Source organism: Coccinella septempunctata, chromosome 2, assembly GCF_907165205.1.
Source record: "Coccinella septempunctata chromosome 2, icCocSept1.1, whole genome shotgun sequence".
Classification (NCBI taxonomy): Eukaryota; Metazoa; Arthropoda; class Insecta; order Coleoptera; family Coccinellidae; genus Coccinella; species Coccinella septempunctata.
In genome coordinates, this window is record NC_058190.1 from 17,035,145 (window position 1) to 17,052,824 (window position 17,680).

Below are 17,680 nucleotides of genomic sequence, written 5' to 3' on the forward strand. Positions count from 1 at the left end.
TCTAGTTGGTTCCTCTGATGTAACGTTCAGATTAAACTGCAGCAGCAGATAATCCAAAACCTCACGCGACTCGAAATAGTTCATGTTCAGATCTCTGCAGACAAAAATAAAGTGGAAACCTGAAAGACAATAATCCAGAACATGAGACATCGTCTCGCCAAATAATTCCAAGCTACCAGAGGGAGGCCTGTAGTCACTGATAATGCAAATATTATGGGACATATGTTTCAACGTGATCGCAGAAAATTCACACTGCAACTCAATTGAAAAGCTATGCCACCATATGAAGCAGCCATTACATAGTCTCTTAAGCTAATAAACGACACCTCAGCAGAACAACACCAATGTTCAGCAACACTTAGTTTGTCTGGACTCTCGAGGGTAACATAAACTTCAATATCATTGATTTTATTAGAAATACTCTGTATATTTAGTTGAACTATTTCCAAAAAATTATGGTTTTTTTCATTAGCAGAACCTTAACTGACTTTATTCCTCAAGGGTTGGTGCTGAGCTGCCGTCGTTTCATAAAAAACCTTTTAACTGCTCTTCCCACAGGCCAAAAATCAGGTTGTAAAACTTTATCTGCAAATTCGGTTGGAATAGAAATTTTGTATGAAGAATATATATCTGGTTTCTTGGATATTAATTTCTCACATGTGACATTAGGTATAAGCTCACTCATCGTCGTTTCAGGACTAAGTATAGTTACATGAATATGAGAGTATTGTATTTTTCTACAAACGTCAAAAAATGACAAGGTTCGCGCATTGACAACAATATGCGAAGTGACCCTTTCTTTCATTTTCCTTCGTTACCATGACACCGTGCGCGAAGTAGTGTGCGAAATACTTACTTCGCACACTGCATGTAAACTATATGTGATTTTTATATCTTAACCTTTTTGTTCCTCAATCAAGTAAAAATCCAAGAAAGTATTTATTTATTAATGTATAACAATAATTAAGGCTTTCAAATTGTGAGAAAATTTAACACTACCTAATTTGATTTATTATTCACAATGTTAACATTAATGGTGCAGCCAGTGCACGAAACAATAATTAGGTATTCCTAAACCAGATAGCTCAGATGCAGCTCGTGATATCGTAGATTTAGGAGTTGGATAAGACCATAGATTAATAAAACAGGAGATAGAGCATCTCGACAAAAACGCGTTCACAAAATACTGCCATAAATATGAATTTGGATATCTTGGGTGGGGGAACTGGACAGGGGCGGATTCAGAACTAGTCACACTGTGAATATTTCAGGTAGTCAGCAATAATTTTATATCGAATGGAAATATGTTTCAATGCAAAGATTTCGAGTATTTTTCTTATGACAACTAATCAAAGGGATGTAGAACTAATATGTAATACCAAAACAACTTATGTAAAAAAGAATTTATTTTGAATACAATGTTACCATTCACAAATAGTCAATATGACCTTAACCTACATACAGATTATTTGAAATTTTATTCACTAAGCATAAACTGAAAACCAAAAATTACTTCCATGAAAAAAATTCCCTTTAGAATGGTTAATTCTCAAATCAATAGAAGTGGAAGCAGCTGAAGTTTATGGAATTTGTATAATGAGAATCTAATAAAGTTTGTTCATTGAAGAAATCCTCAAGTCTTCCGTACAGATTTTGCGGAATGAAACAGTAATGTAATACTGTAAACATGAACCAATGATTGTGAAATAGGAAATTATTTCTTATTGTATACAGTAACTCATAAAAGAATCCCTCAATTCTAGATGAAGCATCAATATTTTTTTTTACGGGCAGTTTTAAATTGAATTAAGTTATATTGCATATAAACTAAAGAACAGTGTTTTTCAGCAACTCAAATACCTAGTTCAACAACCTGCTTCCCCTTTCAAATTTTTATACCACCTCGAAAGTGCTTTTTGGTGTTGAAGTGCATAATAATCAAGAGTTATTTTACGAAACTGTAAGCTCTAACTCAATAATAATGTAACTTTTAAGCAAATTGTTCGAGGACATTGCCAAATTTATGTATTTTATGCATGCAGCTGTCTTCGAAGAAATTTTTTATTAGGTATTTGCCTCGGCTTTCCAAGCTTTCATCTTGAATTTTTCTTTCCAATGAATTGGGAACTGCTTGTAGTACTGACGACTCACTGGTAATCTTAAATCGGTTTTTTGACGTCAATTAGCTGTTTTTTAATTTCTGTTCTCCGCTTGTCTTCTGCAACAATTTTTCAACTGAAGTTTTACTTCGAAATATGAGGTATCCTGACATTTTCATTTAATAAATCATAAAAATAATGGGAATATCTGAGCTCTAATTGAATGGTCATTATTGTAGTCATAATTACAGTAGTAGCATAATTTTTACATTGAAATACATTTTAGAAATAAAGGAAACTTTTTGATTTTCACAAAAAGTTCCAAACATGACCTCAGCTCATTTTTATGGATCTTCATTCCTAAGACGAGTTCTATTTGCCATAGCAGTTTATAAGGAATTTTGTATACCTCCCTGGGTAGGTATGTACCTCACTTGTTTTATCCTTGAACTTCAAGAAGCTTTCATTTCTGCAAATCCTGAACTGGCATTCGTGTTTCTCGATATTGTTCCCATTTTCCTTCCATTTTCCTCAAAAACTCCAGTACTGATAACAGGTTTGGCACAGTAGTGGCTATAATTACAACATTATTGAAGCAATTAAAATCTCGTTCTACTGTTCATCTCGAAACCAGGAAGAATGTTTATACAAAAAAGCATGATATAATAAGAAAAAGGGAATCTACTATAAATTTCAAGTTCAGAAGTATTCAGAAATCACTTGCAAAATTCCAAAGAAAGTGATAATCAGACAATAAAGCGAGTTAAATAAGTGGTAAACTACCTATCTTACCTCACTCGGGATGGCATCTGCTTTCAAATTTACGGTAAAAGTCGATTACTCTCGTTATACTAAAGTCTGGAGTATAAATTACAAGAGAAGTGTAAATTGTTTTCAAGACCCAGTGCAACTCTCCACTGCCTTCGTCTGGTTTCATTTCTGGGAAATCTAAAATTGAAATCAATTATTTGATTGTATAAACTCAACATTTCAATCCCATCATTAGATGGGATTCAAACAAAATACGACCCTGGCGTCCCCTAACTCCCTCCCCTGATTTCATAAAGTCGTGAACTCAAACAAGAATAAAATATCAAAAACTTACCAGAATAAATAAATCGCTTTCCTCTTTCGTGTATAAATTGCACTTTTATTTCGAACACACGTTTTTACGGCACATCGCTGCTTATTTTCCAAAATATTACGACGTGAATGATTGAAATAATATTTTGACAATTACAAATACACACGCCGTCTTAGAAATTTTAGAAGCGATCTGGAGGGGAAAACAAGCGAAAATTCATTTCATTGGTGGTTATTGGGAGTGGGAATAATTTGAAAAATGAACAGTCTGGAAAATAGCTTATGATCCATCTATTTAATCTATGGATAAGACCGAAGGGTGAACCGGTCATGAAAATGTTGTACACCACAATTCAGACAATTCCAACAATTCACGCAATTCAAGAAAATTCATGGCAATTCCTGACAATTCACGGACAATTCATGAAAATTCAAAACAATTCATAGCAATTCAACACAATTGAATACAATTCATGGCAATTCAATACAATTCATGGCAATTCATATTTCAGAGTAAGTCTCAAATATGCAATATCAAAGTTTTTTCACATCATACTATACTTATTCAGACTAAGGTCCGGTTTCACGAAGCTAGATCGGAAAATCAAAGCTTGATTGGCGAATATAATGAAACAACATTGATATGTTTGCAATCGATTTCAATAACTACTGGAGATGTGAACTGCCAGGAATTGATGAGAATGGTCGTGAATTGACAGGATATGTTGTTAATTGTCGATGAATTATAGGCATATAGTTGATGTGATATTTTTTGATATTTTTCAGGAGAAAAATCATAAGACGAAATTTAAATTAAGAAGTTGAATTGATGACTGTGAGTTATAATAAATAAAGAAGTTAACGGCATGCAGGCAATTATTGAATTCTTAAAAAGTACACCTCCGGACAGGATTCGAACTAGCGGCCCTCTTGATTCCCTGCAGATGTCGCTAAATATCGACGACGCCATGGGTAATAGGTAAAAAGGATCTTGATGATCACTGAAAGTGTATGTTGTTCCCTTACCACCTAACAATCTCTCACCCTTGCGAACTTTGAAACGTTCGCAAGGAGACTAACAAATGGATTCTGGTTCAGTATAGGTCCGTCAACGCAGAACGAGGCCGTGAACTCTGGTAGCTCGGTTGGTAAGAGCACTTGACCGCTAATCAAGAGGGTCGCGGGTTCGAATCCTGTCCGGAGGTGTACTTTTTCAGAATTCAATAATTGTCTGCATGCCATAAACTTCTTTATTTATTGTAAACTAGCTGACCCGGCAAACCTAGTTTTGCCATTTAAATTATTTTTTGGGTAGATAATAATAACTAACTCATCATGATTGCTCGATTGGTCGTAAGAAAAAGGAATGCCTTTTTTCCTGTTCTGTACAATTTTTTTTGGGAATATTTTGTTATATAAACCTTGCCCTAACAATAATAAACACAACAAAAAAATAATTGTCCAATTTGGTGCGTTCGTTTGAACAATAAAGCATTTTGAAGTAAACCATAGATCCTCTTTTATTAATATAGAAATCATAATTCAATTTGGGTTCCCATTTTAAGTTTTTAACGACGTTTTCAATAAAAATTTGGCCTGTTTTTTGTGGATATCCTGTAGAATTCTTCCGTCAATACCTGAAGTGAAAGATGTACAACATAACTTCAATAATAGGTACTGAAAATTTCATTCTTCTAGCGTGAAAGGGCAAGTAGCTCTGATCATCTTTGTGATCGTACCGAATAGAGAATATTTTTCCAAGAGCACAAATGTCCCTGGAAAACTTCGAAATATAAGTGAGGTGATGATCGTAATCCCATCAAAATTCGATGCCGGATCCAAAAATGTGAAATTTATTCGGTGTTAAAAATTCATGCGACAAAATTCAGGAGGATAATGCTTGTATGAAATTGCCTCAGGCGATCCCTTTCCGAGATATCACCCTCAAAAGGTGGTGACTAAAATTCAGTTTTTATTTTTCTTCTAAAATACCAGTATTCCATAACACGTAGACTACATTCGTGTATTTTGGTTGGAGGCGATCATTTCCAGCATTTATTATAAACCTTCCACATTTTGCTTTTTTCTGCTTTCTACTCAATTCATTGAAAACATTTCAAAATATGGTTTTTCTATTTAGCTATTGTTTATGGGAAAAAAAGTTTTGATATGAACTTAAGTAGGGTTGCCAATTTCACACCCGTAACAGGAATATTGAAAATTAACCGTGGTTAGTCATAAGCGAGTGCACGAAAAATACAGGATTCCAAGTTTCTAGCTTTACTGGAATTTCAGAAAAAAATAAAAACTTAATTTCGGTCACCACCTTCTAGGAGTGATATGTCGCAAAGGGGTGGGCTGATGAAATTTTGTTACAGAAAGACCCATCTTAATTTCATACGAGCCATCACATCCTGAATTTTGTCGCATGAATTCTGTATATTTCACATATTCCAGATTACAAAATCTCGGATAACCCACTGAAAATGAATTGCGTGAAAATATCTTTTGGGTGGGATTAAAAAAGGAAAGACCCTGTATACTAGGTATGCTCATGTAAATGAATAGATGCTACTCATTTCTAAGACTAGAAAGTTACACAACTAAAAATTACATGTCAGCGGATGCATAATAATCTTAAAAAATGCTTTACAATTCATAACAATTCCAAACAATTCGCGAAAATTCATGACAATTCACAACAATTCCTGACAATTCACGACAATTCTTAACAATTCCTGGCAATTCACGACAATTCATGACAATTCCTGGCAATTCAATTCAATTCATGACAATTCATGGCAATTCAAAACAATTCCTACAATAGGCACCTTTACACTAACGCTCTTTCCTGCGCGACTAGAACGCCCCATGCCAATCGCTTGCGAAAGAATGCTAGTGTAAGGGCAAATCATTCGCCCGGTTTTTGGACGTGTAAAAACTCGCAAGCGACTAGCCCGAGTGACTGAGTTTGTTTGGATTCGGGGCGTTTGTGTATTCGCGCGGGTTTCTAATTGAAGAAGTATATACGTTCAAAATTCGTAAGTACATCATGTAGGTATGTATTAATTAATGATTATTCATATACGTTTTTAATTTATAAGGAACATGGGAGATTCAAGCTTCTGGAGCAGGGACTTTATGGAATCGGCATCCATTCTCAAATAGATCCTGAAGTCCATAGGAAAATTTTCACCCAACTCATTCAAGAGAGGCATATGTCCATATGTACGATTTTCCATATATTCTTTCGCTCAACATCCTCTGTTTCTCTTCTTTGGAATATTCAGATACACTGCCAAGCACAAAGCTACTTTCAGTTTGCGTTTTTTGTTCAATTTGTCCATTTCAAGCTATGGACAAAGCCGCTAAAACCGTTGAAAATTTCAACATGCCACGAGTCACGCCAACCTCTCGCTTATAATGAGAGATTTCGAATTGGACGCTCCAAAGCACACGCAAGACTGCGCGAAAAGCCGTTGCGATCTAAAGACACAAAAAAGTTAACACGCGCCACTCCATACCGCGCGAAAACACGAGTGACTGGCACTCGCGATTCGATCGCGCGCGAAAGAGCGTTACTGTAAAGGTACCTAATTTGTACACCACAATTCACGACCGGTTCACCCCTCGGATAAGACTATCCATTTTTGATTTGCAAGCAATTGCCGTAGAGGTGACAGCACTTGATCCCTAAAATTTCAATACTCTTATTCATATTAAGCTAAGCATGTTACTTATTTCAGAATAATATTTTTGACGTTTGTAGAAAAAATTTTGTTTGCATCTCATGCGCGAAATACTTTGGTGATCTCGACTATTTTTTTAACTCGGCGGCGCCGTGGTTCTCGATCACCAAAGTAGCATTTCGCGCACTAGATACAAAAATAACTATTTTCAGGTTGTTGATTTGTTTACTCTGGGATGATATAAGCGATTTCAAATCGGCGATTTATTCAAAAAACGCCGAAGATATTTCACTTACAATTACCTCTTCATATTAGGTAAATATTCCTTAGTGATAGAACATGGAACACTGACAGACTGACACAAAACACGAGTAACATGGGGACAGACAGAAAACTGCCTCAACACAACTGACCTACGCAATATTTCCTGTCTCGAACCCTGCAGAGCCAACACACCACAAGTTCACCCCACACCATCTACGCTCCCCTGTGGGACTCGACCTCTTGTGTTTTGCTTTTTTTTTCCATTCAATTAGAAGGGAATACATACTGCTCAAGTTTTGAATGTCTTTCCTTGAGTTGACACTATGCTCCTCCTGGGATATCCGGACCATTTCCATGAACAACATCCTCTACAAGTTCCTTTTCCTGTCTAGCACCTCAACTGCATCAATGTCCGGTTGGTGTTCCTCCTCCACTGCATGAGTGGCTAGTGCTGAGCTCTTCTTCTTTGTATTAACATCACTTCTATGGCTGGAGAGACGCTGCCTCAGGGTAGTTGATGTTTGCCCAATATACACTGCTTCACAGTTCTGGCATGGGATTTCATATACCACTCCGTTGCACTGCAGTAATGGAGTGGGATCTTTTAAGTTTTGTGAAAAATGACCTAAATTGTTTTACATTTCTTGTTGGTAATATGAATTTCTCAGATGGTTTCAATTTATTGAGCAACGGTGTTCATCTTTCTTCTGTTGATGAAAAATTCTTTGTCCATTTCTCTTGTGTGACAATCTCAAAAATCTGATCATGTATTAGTTTCTGTAGCTTCTCCTTTTTTCTGGCTCGTTTTCTGAAAAAGGTCCTATTGTATGAAATGGAGTTCCTCCTCTATGTCACACAAGAGAAATGGATAAAGAATTTGTCATCAACAGAACTTCCCTCTGAACTCAAAACCATCCACTCCTTGGGACCTAAATTTTGTTTTCCACCATCTGAAAAAGATATACAGATACCCATATTGCTGGCTGAAACGGACAAGATCACGAATATATCTTTTGGAAAGGAGAAAAATATAATTGCTCCCAGAAGTGCCAATATAATAACCAACTATATCAATAAAGAACGCCTAACTGTAGCCCAATCCTTAATAAATTGAAAGCAATCATAAATTTCCTCAGAGACCATCCTGAACTCATAGTCACCCAATCGAACAAAAGGAATGTAACAACAATTATGAACAAAGATCAATACGACCAACTAGCCGTGACCCAACTCTCTGATGAGGTTTTCTACGAAAGACTACAAAGAGACCACTCAAATATTTTCCAACAAAGGGGAATCAGGATGATTAGTGAAATGAAGAAAAGGAACTCTATCAACGATGAACTAGCATAGAAACTAACTTTCTATAAAGGAACCTCTGCTCCAAATATTATGGACTACCTATAAGAAGAAGAACAATTCTATGTTACACATTTTTCTATGCTCTAACATAAGATCCAGCATGCTCTGCGTAAAATTAACTCTCTTTCACTCTGTATCGGTAACTGTGAAGATCTCCTGTAAGCTGTAAGTTGAATGAATAAGTTCATTATCGAATTTGACAAAGTGGTGTCTGAATTGAAGAATGTTGGAGGATCCATGGACAATGAGGAATATGTGTCCCAACTGCTTTCCTCGATGCCAGATGATTATCGGTCTGTAATAACATCAATTGACATTCTGCTAACCTCTGACCCAGACGTTGTAAATGAAGATTTTGTAAAAGGGAAATTACTATCTGAGGAAGAAAGGATACTTAAACCTAGTGAAGGAAAAGAAGTGAGTGGAAACGCATTCTACACTCATGGAAAATTTCCTAACAGAAGCAGAGATTCTTCGAATAGCGGTTCAAAACCAATAGGCTCTTATGCAACAAACAAAACAAGCAATTATTCCAGGGAATATTTAATGAAGTGCTGGACATGCAAAGCTGTGGGGCATAAACGTTCAGAATGTCCTCATCGAAATAAATCGAATGTCAACATGGCATTGAATGAAAATCATAATAGAGACATAGCATTCATGTCAGATAACATTTGTTCTGAAAGTCCTTCGGAGAAAATTGTTGGAGTAGTTCAAAGTGACGAATTATTTTTTTCTGGAAACGTAACCTCAAATGAAGAAATTGTGATGGTGATCGATTCAGGAGCCTCAAATCATCTAATCAAAGCAGAATTTGAACGTTTTTGTAAAAACGTGAAGAATATATCACATACAATAAATGTGGCAAAAGAAGGTGAAACCGTTTCGTCAACCACTTCAGGTGACCTGCCACTAATAACCCAAAATAACACATCAATTCTCTTAAGGAATGTGTTTACCTGTGAAAAACTATACCACAATCTACTCTCAGTAAGGAAGATGGTAGAGTCAGGATTGAAGGTTGAATTTCAGGAGAGAATTGTTAATATTTGGAAGAATGGAAAAATATTATTACAGGGTAATAGTGTTGGCAATTTGTTTATTTTAAGGTTACGGATTCGACAACTTTATGAAGCCAATCTTACAAAAGACACAAATGAATTGTGGCATAGAAGAATGGGGCATTCATGCAGATTTCCTATTGATGGTGTTTGTGAAATATGCTCAAAAGGTAAACAGACAAACCATAAGTTCCTGAAGCATTTACCAGAGGAAAGGAAGCCAAGAAGAATACTTGAATGCATTCCGTCTGACGTATGTGGAAAAATTACCCCTCCAACACATGATGGGTATGAATAATTTGTATCCTTTTTGGACCATTATAGCCATTTTTCTATTATATATTTGATGAAGAAAAATAGTGAAGTTGAGTCATGCCTGAGAAAATATGTTGCAATGACTGAGGCTATGTTCAGCACAAAGATATCCAAGATACGATGTGACAATGGAGGAGAGTATGTGTCAAAGAGAATAAGAGACTTCTGCAATGAGAAAGGAATTGAGCTGGTGTATACCATTCCACGCAATCCTCAACAAAATGGAATTGCTGAACGCTTCAACAGATCAATTATGGATAAAGCAAGATGCATGATCTTTGATTCGAACTTCGACAAGAAGATGAGGGGTGAAGCAGTTCTGACAGGTACATATTTATTAAATCGTACGCCAACATCAGCAATACCAGACGGAAGAACACCTGCTGAACTTTGGTATGGACATAAGCCCGATTTGGGAAAAATACATATTTTTGGTTGTACTGCTCATGCATTGATACCTCCTGAAGATCGAAATGGAAAATTATCTCCACGTTCAAGAAAATTAAAATTGGTCGGATACTGTAACAATGGGTATCGACTCTGGGATGAAGAACGAAGCAGAATCGTAACTTCTCTCTCTGTTATATTTGATGAATCCATTAATCGAATGCATGAAGTTATAGGTTATAATCAGGATGAAGAATCGGCTGATGATGGGTCTGAACAGCCAAAGGACAATAATATTAATCAAGTCTCCGAACAGCCAAAGGACAGTAATATTAATCAAGTCTCCGAGGTCCAGCAAAGTATTACCCCGGATGTTCAACCCGAGCCAAGAAGGAGTGGAAGGCAGCGGAAACCTCCTGATCATTTCAAAGATTTTGAGATGATGTATCGCAGGTCGCTTTGCTTGAGTCAGTTTCCTTCTTTCAATCATTAATTCCGAAGGAAACTGTTTCTCGTTATAAGTTTCCTTCAATGAAAAATTTGTCGATGCTACAGATGTCTCTGTGAATAGTCGTTGTTGCGGCATATGTTTAAATCTTTGTTAACATATTTTCAGTTGAAGATTGGTTCGCAGAGAATTTCTCCGATTGTTGGTTATTTCGAGTTTATTTTAATCGATTATTGGATACGCTGAGCGGATGTATATTCTGAGAATTGGTTGCATTATTATTAATTATTCATACTTGTACCTGTCTCTTCGAAGTAGAATAATTTCTTTATTGGATTTGGCAACACAAAATCTTCTTATCAATAAGCCCGCACAACACCACGTAAGTGATGAAAATTTATGACGAAATCGTTCTATCTGGATGAATAACTTTTTCAGAGGGTTTTTCCTTTCTGTGCTGTATTACATCTTCATCGACTTATTGTATTCACCGGCTATGAACTAGTACAGTACCTGTTCCTAATTCGTCGACCTGAAGTTGTCGAGGTTCATGGTGGTGAGGAAATTATTGGAAGCCATCATTTACTATCCTTTTGTGGATCGATTCAGCTGTTCCCGAACGAAGAACTCAGTACCAAATCTTAAGCTTATTGAGCCGCAGAAAGGTCAGATCACTCCATTTATAAATTTCTTACGAAAGCATCAGTTCGAATAACATAAGAAAAACTGTCAATATTTTTTTTTATTGTATGCATATCTAACTATCAGCGAATTATTATCTTGTTGCATTGGATATCTAATTGTAGATTTGTTTGTGAACTAAACGCTGGCGTGCGCACTTCAGTGTACAGGGCCTACCAGAAAAATTATATCGATACCGGATTCATTCAAATTGAATACACCAGATATTTATAACTTTTGTTTCGTGATTTCTTATGCCTAATATCTAATTGTGAGAGTGATAACATTTCTATTTAAATCACGTGGCGTCCATTATACAAAAAGAGCTAGCTGGTGCTGACCTCTCCCTAATAAAAAAAATAACTGATGATATTTAAATTGGCGCCCAACGTGGGGCCCTGCTCGATCTGGTTTGATCTGACCGTGTATTTTAGTGGAAAATTTTTTTTAATTTTTCTGGATACTGTTTGATTCAGGTACTTTTTTGCATTAGAATTTCTATTCTTCCTATCGTCAGGTTCAGCTGAATATTCAAGTAAAATTTTTTTTACCTTTCATTTCATTTCGAAGTAATTAATAATTCGTAGCTCCTTCAGACGCTGCATTCTTTTTTGGATATATTTTAGCATTTCTTATTATGCTGGGAATAATTGGCCTCATCTCATATGTCGGATATTAAAATGAATATTAACCACCTACTCAAGGATGAACTTCAACATGAATTATGTGTACGAGGTTTATCGTTCTCTGAGACAGCTACGGTTGAAACATTACGATCATGTTTGAGAAGTACTTTGAAACTTGAAACTATGAATCAATCGTTCAAATACCCGGATTATAATTTCGATGTTTCTAATGAATTAACGACCGTGAATATAAAATTAGAAGAACTTCGTAAAAGTCTGACGATTGGTAAGGTTAGTTTACACTTGGTCCGAAGATTGGATAGAATTCCGGAAGATAAGTTAGATGGCGAGGAAGATAAAACAAAAAGACAAACACTATCGGAGATACTTTTGCTTTTGGATTCTGTTGAAGCTGTTCCCACTAAGTCAGAGGCACTTCATGCTGAACTTGCCGGCCTCTTGCTATCAGCTGATGAACAATCATCTGATTCCTCATCTGATCACTTAGATTTTGAAATTCCAAGAACTAATAAAATTTCATCTACCCCTGAAAGAACTCAATATTTCAAGAAATGCGATATTCACAAATGGAATCTCAAGTTTTCTGGAGATTCAAAGGGTATGAGTGTTAATGACTTTTTGGAGAGAGTAGAGGAATTGAGAGTTGCTCGTGGTGTTGCTGAATCCCGTTTATTTGAGTCAGCAATAGATCTTTTTGACGGTAAAGCACTTTTATGGTATAGGTCAAATCGAGGTCGATTCTCTAGTTGGAAAGATTTAACGGACTTGTTGCTTAAGCATTATCAGCCGCCGGATTACAAGGCAAGGTTATTCAAAGATATTTTGTCGCGGACTCAGGATTCTTCCGAGGGTATAATTGAATATGTTTCATGTATGAGGGGTATGTTTCGACGTTATGATGATGTGGCCGAGGATATCCAGTTGAATGTGATAATTCGAAATTTGTCCCCATTTTATTCAACTCAACTTTCGTCTGTTACTAATTTGCAGGAGCTAGAGGATGAATGTTTGAAACTAGAAGTCAAGAAGTATCGAGCTGATACTTATGTACCCCCTTCACTTCGTAGACAGAATTATGTTGATGCTGATTTTGCATTCGTTTCTACATCGGGAAGTTATGGGGAACCTTCTGTCTCTGCAGTAGAGAGTAAAACTTGCTGGAATTGCCAGAAGATTGGTCATGTTCGACAGGACTGTACAGAGCCAAGGAAGTTGTTCTGCTATAGATGTGGTGAGAATGGTGTTACAGTTCGAAATTGTTCTAAATGTAGTAGAAAGTCTGATAGGTCGTGAAACGGCCGAAGGGGAAAATAGATTGCCGCGAATTTTCCTCTGTTGATTCAGAAGCGGTAAATCGAAACAAAATTATTTTAGATTATATAATTTCTCATGTTGATAACGATTGTCGCCCTTATTTGGAAGTAGATGTTTTGGGTAGATCAATCATTGGGTTATTAGATTCTGGTGCAACTCAAACTCTGGTAGGTTCTGAGGGTTACAATTTTTTATTGAATTTAGGTTTGAAATTGACCCCTCGTAAATCGTCTTGTACTGTGGCAAACGGGCAGTCTTGCGACAGTATTGGGTATGTGAAAACTCCGATAAACCTTAAGGGAAAGTTATGTTGGATTAACGTATTGGTGATTCCTTCACTAAGTCATTTTCTAATTTTTGGGGTAGATTTTTGGGTTAGAATGGAAATTATACCGTGTCTGAAGGATGATGTTTGGCATTTTGCAAAGAGATCGGACATAGCTTCAATTTCACCTGTTGTCGAAGATGATTTTTTGACTGATGTTCAGATGGATGCTTTGAAGGAGCTATTAGAAGCTAAATTCAAGTTGATGGGGGACGGTCTAGGTTGTACATCTGTTGAAAAACATAAAATTGAGATTTTGCCAGGCACTGTTCCTATTAAACAGAGATGGTATCCTGTTTCACCATTCAAGCAGAAAATAATAAATGACGAAATAGATTCTTTGATCAATTTGGGTATCATTGAACCATCAAGGAGTCCTTGGTCTTCTCCTGTGTGTCTAGTACCAAAAAAGGATAATACTTATAGGCTTTGCATCGATTATAGACGATTGAATGCGGTTACAAAAAAGGATGCCTATCCACTGCCTTATATGTCTGATATTTTGGACAAATTGAGGGACGCTAAGTGTTTGAGTTCATTGGATATCAAGTCTGCTTTTTATCAGGTCGAGGTGGAGGAATCGTCTCGCGAGTTTACAGCTTTCACTGTTCCAGGTCATGGACTCTACCAATTCAGAAGATTACCATTTGGCTTGACTAACTCAGGTGCAACTTTTCAGAGAGCAATCGATAAGGCCTTGGGAGCTGATTTGCAACCCTACGTCTTATGGTACCAGGATGATATAATTATCATTTCCAAAGATTTCGAAACCCATTTGATGATTTTGGAAAAGGTTTTCGATAGAATAATTTTGGCGGGTTTGGTTGTAAAGAAGGAAAAATGTAAATTTTGCCTACCACATTTGAAATATCTGGGATTCGTTGTGGATAGACATGGATTGCGAACTGATCCTGATAAGGTCCAGGCAATTTTAAGTATAGCAACTCCTCAGAATGTTAAAGAACTTCGTCGTTTTATAGGTACTGCCTCTTGGTATAGACGCTTTGTTCCAGATTTCTCTATTATCATGGAGCCATTAACTCAACTCACTAAGCGTAACGCAAAATGGGTTTGGTCGAATAATTGTGAGGAGGCTTTTCAATTGGTTAAAGAGAGGCTGTCTACAGCGCCGGTGTTAACTTGTCCAGATTTCGAGAGACAATTCATTCTGCAAACAGATGCATCAGCGCATGGCATTGGTGCAGTTCTCAGTCAGAATTTTGAAGATGAGGAACGCGTTATCTGCTATTTATCGAGATCTCTGTCACGTCAAGAACGTAATTACTCCACTACTAAGAGGGAATGTCTAGCTGTTATTTGGGCTGTTGAAAAATTGCGTCACTATCTTGAGGGTACATTCTTTAAAATCATTACAGATCACCATTCTCTGTTGTGGCTCAACAACTTGAAGGATCCACAAGGACGTCTTGCCAGATGGAGTCTTAGGTTGATGCCTTTTACTTATGAAATGGTTCACCGGAAGGGTAAACACAATGTGGTTCCTGATATGTTGTCCAGATCTGTTCCTGTGGCTGTGGAAGCTGTCACTATGGAGGAACGAGTACATTATACAGACTTCAAAAATTCCTTAGATGCTTGGTATAAGAATATGATGGATCATATACAACAGCGACCTGAGAAGTATCCGTCTTGGCGAGTTGAGTATGGATTTCTTTTGAAGTACGTTGATCCTGTTTCTCCCTCCAGCCTCAATGTAGCTGACAGTTGGAAGATAGTTGTTCCTAAGGATTTCAGGCAAGCATTGATGAAGGCAAATCATGAGTCGGTAACTTGTGGCCATCCAGGTGTCTATAAGACATATTGGAGGGTACGCCAAAAGTACTATTGGCCAAAGATGAAGGCTGATATAATACGTTTTGTCAAGGGCTGTCAGATATGTACAAAGTCCAAGCCCGAAAATAAAGCAGCTGCTGGTTTCATGGGAACAAGACCTGTAGTTGTGGAACCGTGGGAGATGATTAGTTTGGATTTCGTTGGTCCACTCCCTTCCTCACATGGTTTCAAATATATATTGGTGATCACGGATTATTTCTCTAAATTTGTACTTCCTGTGCCTATACGTTCTGCGAATGCTAAAATACTTTGTAAAATTTTAGAGGAACAAGTGTTCCTGATGTTTGGGGTTCCTAAGTTCATCATATCTGACAATGAAGTGCAGATGCAAAGTAAAGAGTTTAAATCTCTCTGTCAGAATATTTTTACCCCTCTCTATAGCCCACATTGTGACCCATCTGAAAGGAGTAACGGAATTGTGAAGACTATGCTTCGTTGTTACGTGAAGGATAATCACAAAACTTGGAGTGATCATATCGCTGGCATTGGTTGTGCTATTCGCACTGGATGTCAGGAGACTATTATAGGAGTAAGTCCATTTTTCGTAAATTTCGGAAAAGAGTACAGGGATAGTGGGACTTCTTATGATCACCCTATTGGTCGCGAAGTTATAATGCCTAATGAGTATTCTCACAAAAGGAAAGACTGTAATAAAGATCTTTTTCAGGATATTAAGAAACGTTTAGCTAAGGCTCAGGAGGTAAATCGTAAGCGATATAATTTACGACGAAGGAATGTACAATTTCAGGAAGGTGATTATGTCATGTTGAGAAATAAGGCCATATCAGACGCTACCAAAGACTATACTGCTAAATTGGGTCCAAGGTTCGTTGGTCCTTATAGAGTGGCCAAACGAAAGGGTTACTGTGCTTACGATCTGAGGGATGAGAGCGGACAGGATAAAGGGATTTGGCACGTCAAAGATTTGAAGCCCTACATTTCAGAACAAGTTATGTAATTTATTTTTTTGAATGCGTTAAGTCATGTCTGACTTTGTGTTTTTGTCCATTTTATAATATGTCCTTGTATATATTGGCTGATGGAGAGTTCGATCGTCAGCAAACCTCCTAGGTTTGCTTCCTGAGGAGGCGAAGGGGGATTTATCGCAGGTCGCTTTGCTTGAGTCAGTTTCCTTCTTTCAATCATTAATTCCGAAGGAAACTGTTTCTCGTTATAAGTTTCCTTCAATGAAAAATTTGTCGATGCTACAGATGTCTCTGTGAATAGTCGTTGTTGCGGCATATGTTTAAATCTTTGTTAACATATTTTCAGTTGAAGATTGGTTCGCAGAGAATTTCTCCGATTGTTGGTTATTTCGAGTTTATTTTAATCGATTATTGGATACGCTGAGCGGATGTATATTCTGAGAATTGGTTGCATTATTATTAATTATTCATACTTGTACCTGTCTCTTCGAAGTAGAATAATTTCTTTATTGGATTTGGCAACACAAAATCTTCTTATCAATAAGCCCGCACAACACCACGTAAGTGATGAAAATTTATGACGAAATCGTTCTATCTAGATGAATAACTTTTTCAGAGGGTTTTTCCTTTCTGTGCTGTATTACATCTTCATCGACTTATTGTATTCACCGGCTATGAACTAGTACAGTACCTGTTCCTAATTCGTCGACCTGAAGTTGTCGAGGTTCATGGTGGTGAGGAAATTGGTGGAAGCCATCATTTACTATCCTTTTGTGGATCGATTCAGCTGTTCCCGAACGAAGAACTCAGTACCAAATCTTGACCTTATTGAGGTCAGATCACTCCATTTATAAATTTCTTACGAAAGCATCAGTTCGAATAACATAAGAAAAACTGTCAATATTTTTTTTTATTGTATGCATATCTAACTATCAGCGAATTATTATCTTGTTGCATTGGATATCTAATTGTAGATTTGTTTGTGAACTAAACGCTGGCGTGCGCACTTCAGTGTACAGGGCCTACCAGAAAAATTATAGCGATACCGGATTCATTCAAATTGAATACACCAGATATTTATAACTTTTGTTTCGTGATTTCTTATGCCTAATATCTAATTGTGAGAGTGATAGCATTTCTATTTAAATCACGTGGCGTCCATTATACAAAAAGAGCTAGCTGGTGCTGACCTCTCCCTAATAAAAAAAATAACTAGTGATAGATG

The 17,680-nt window shown here is 36.8% G+C and overlaps 1 long non-coding RNA gene and 1 other non-coding gene across 2 annotated transcripts; one reads left to right on the top strand and one right to left on the bottom strand.

Moving 5' to 3' along the window:
• Positions 1-2,130: 2,130 nt before the first annotated feature.
• LOC123306656 lies at positions 2,131-2,588 on the bottom strand. Its single transcript, XR_006536938.1, has 2 exons — positions 2,529-2,588; positions 2,131-2,218 (listed from the first exon to the last, which is right to left on the bottom strand). It is a non-coding gene; the product is annotated as an uncharacterized LOC123306656 (long non-coding RNA).
• Positions 2,589-4,312: 1,724 nt separating this feature from the next.
• Trnas-gcu lies at positions 4,313-4,387 on the top strand. Its single transcript has one exon. It is a non-coding gene; the product is annotated as a tRNA-Ser (tRNA).
• The last annotated feature ends 13,293 nt before the right edge of the window (positions 4,388-17,680 follow it).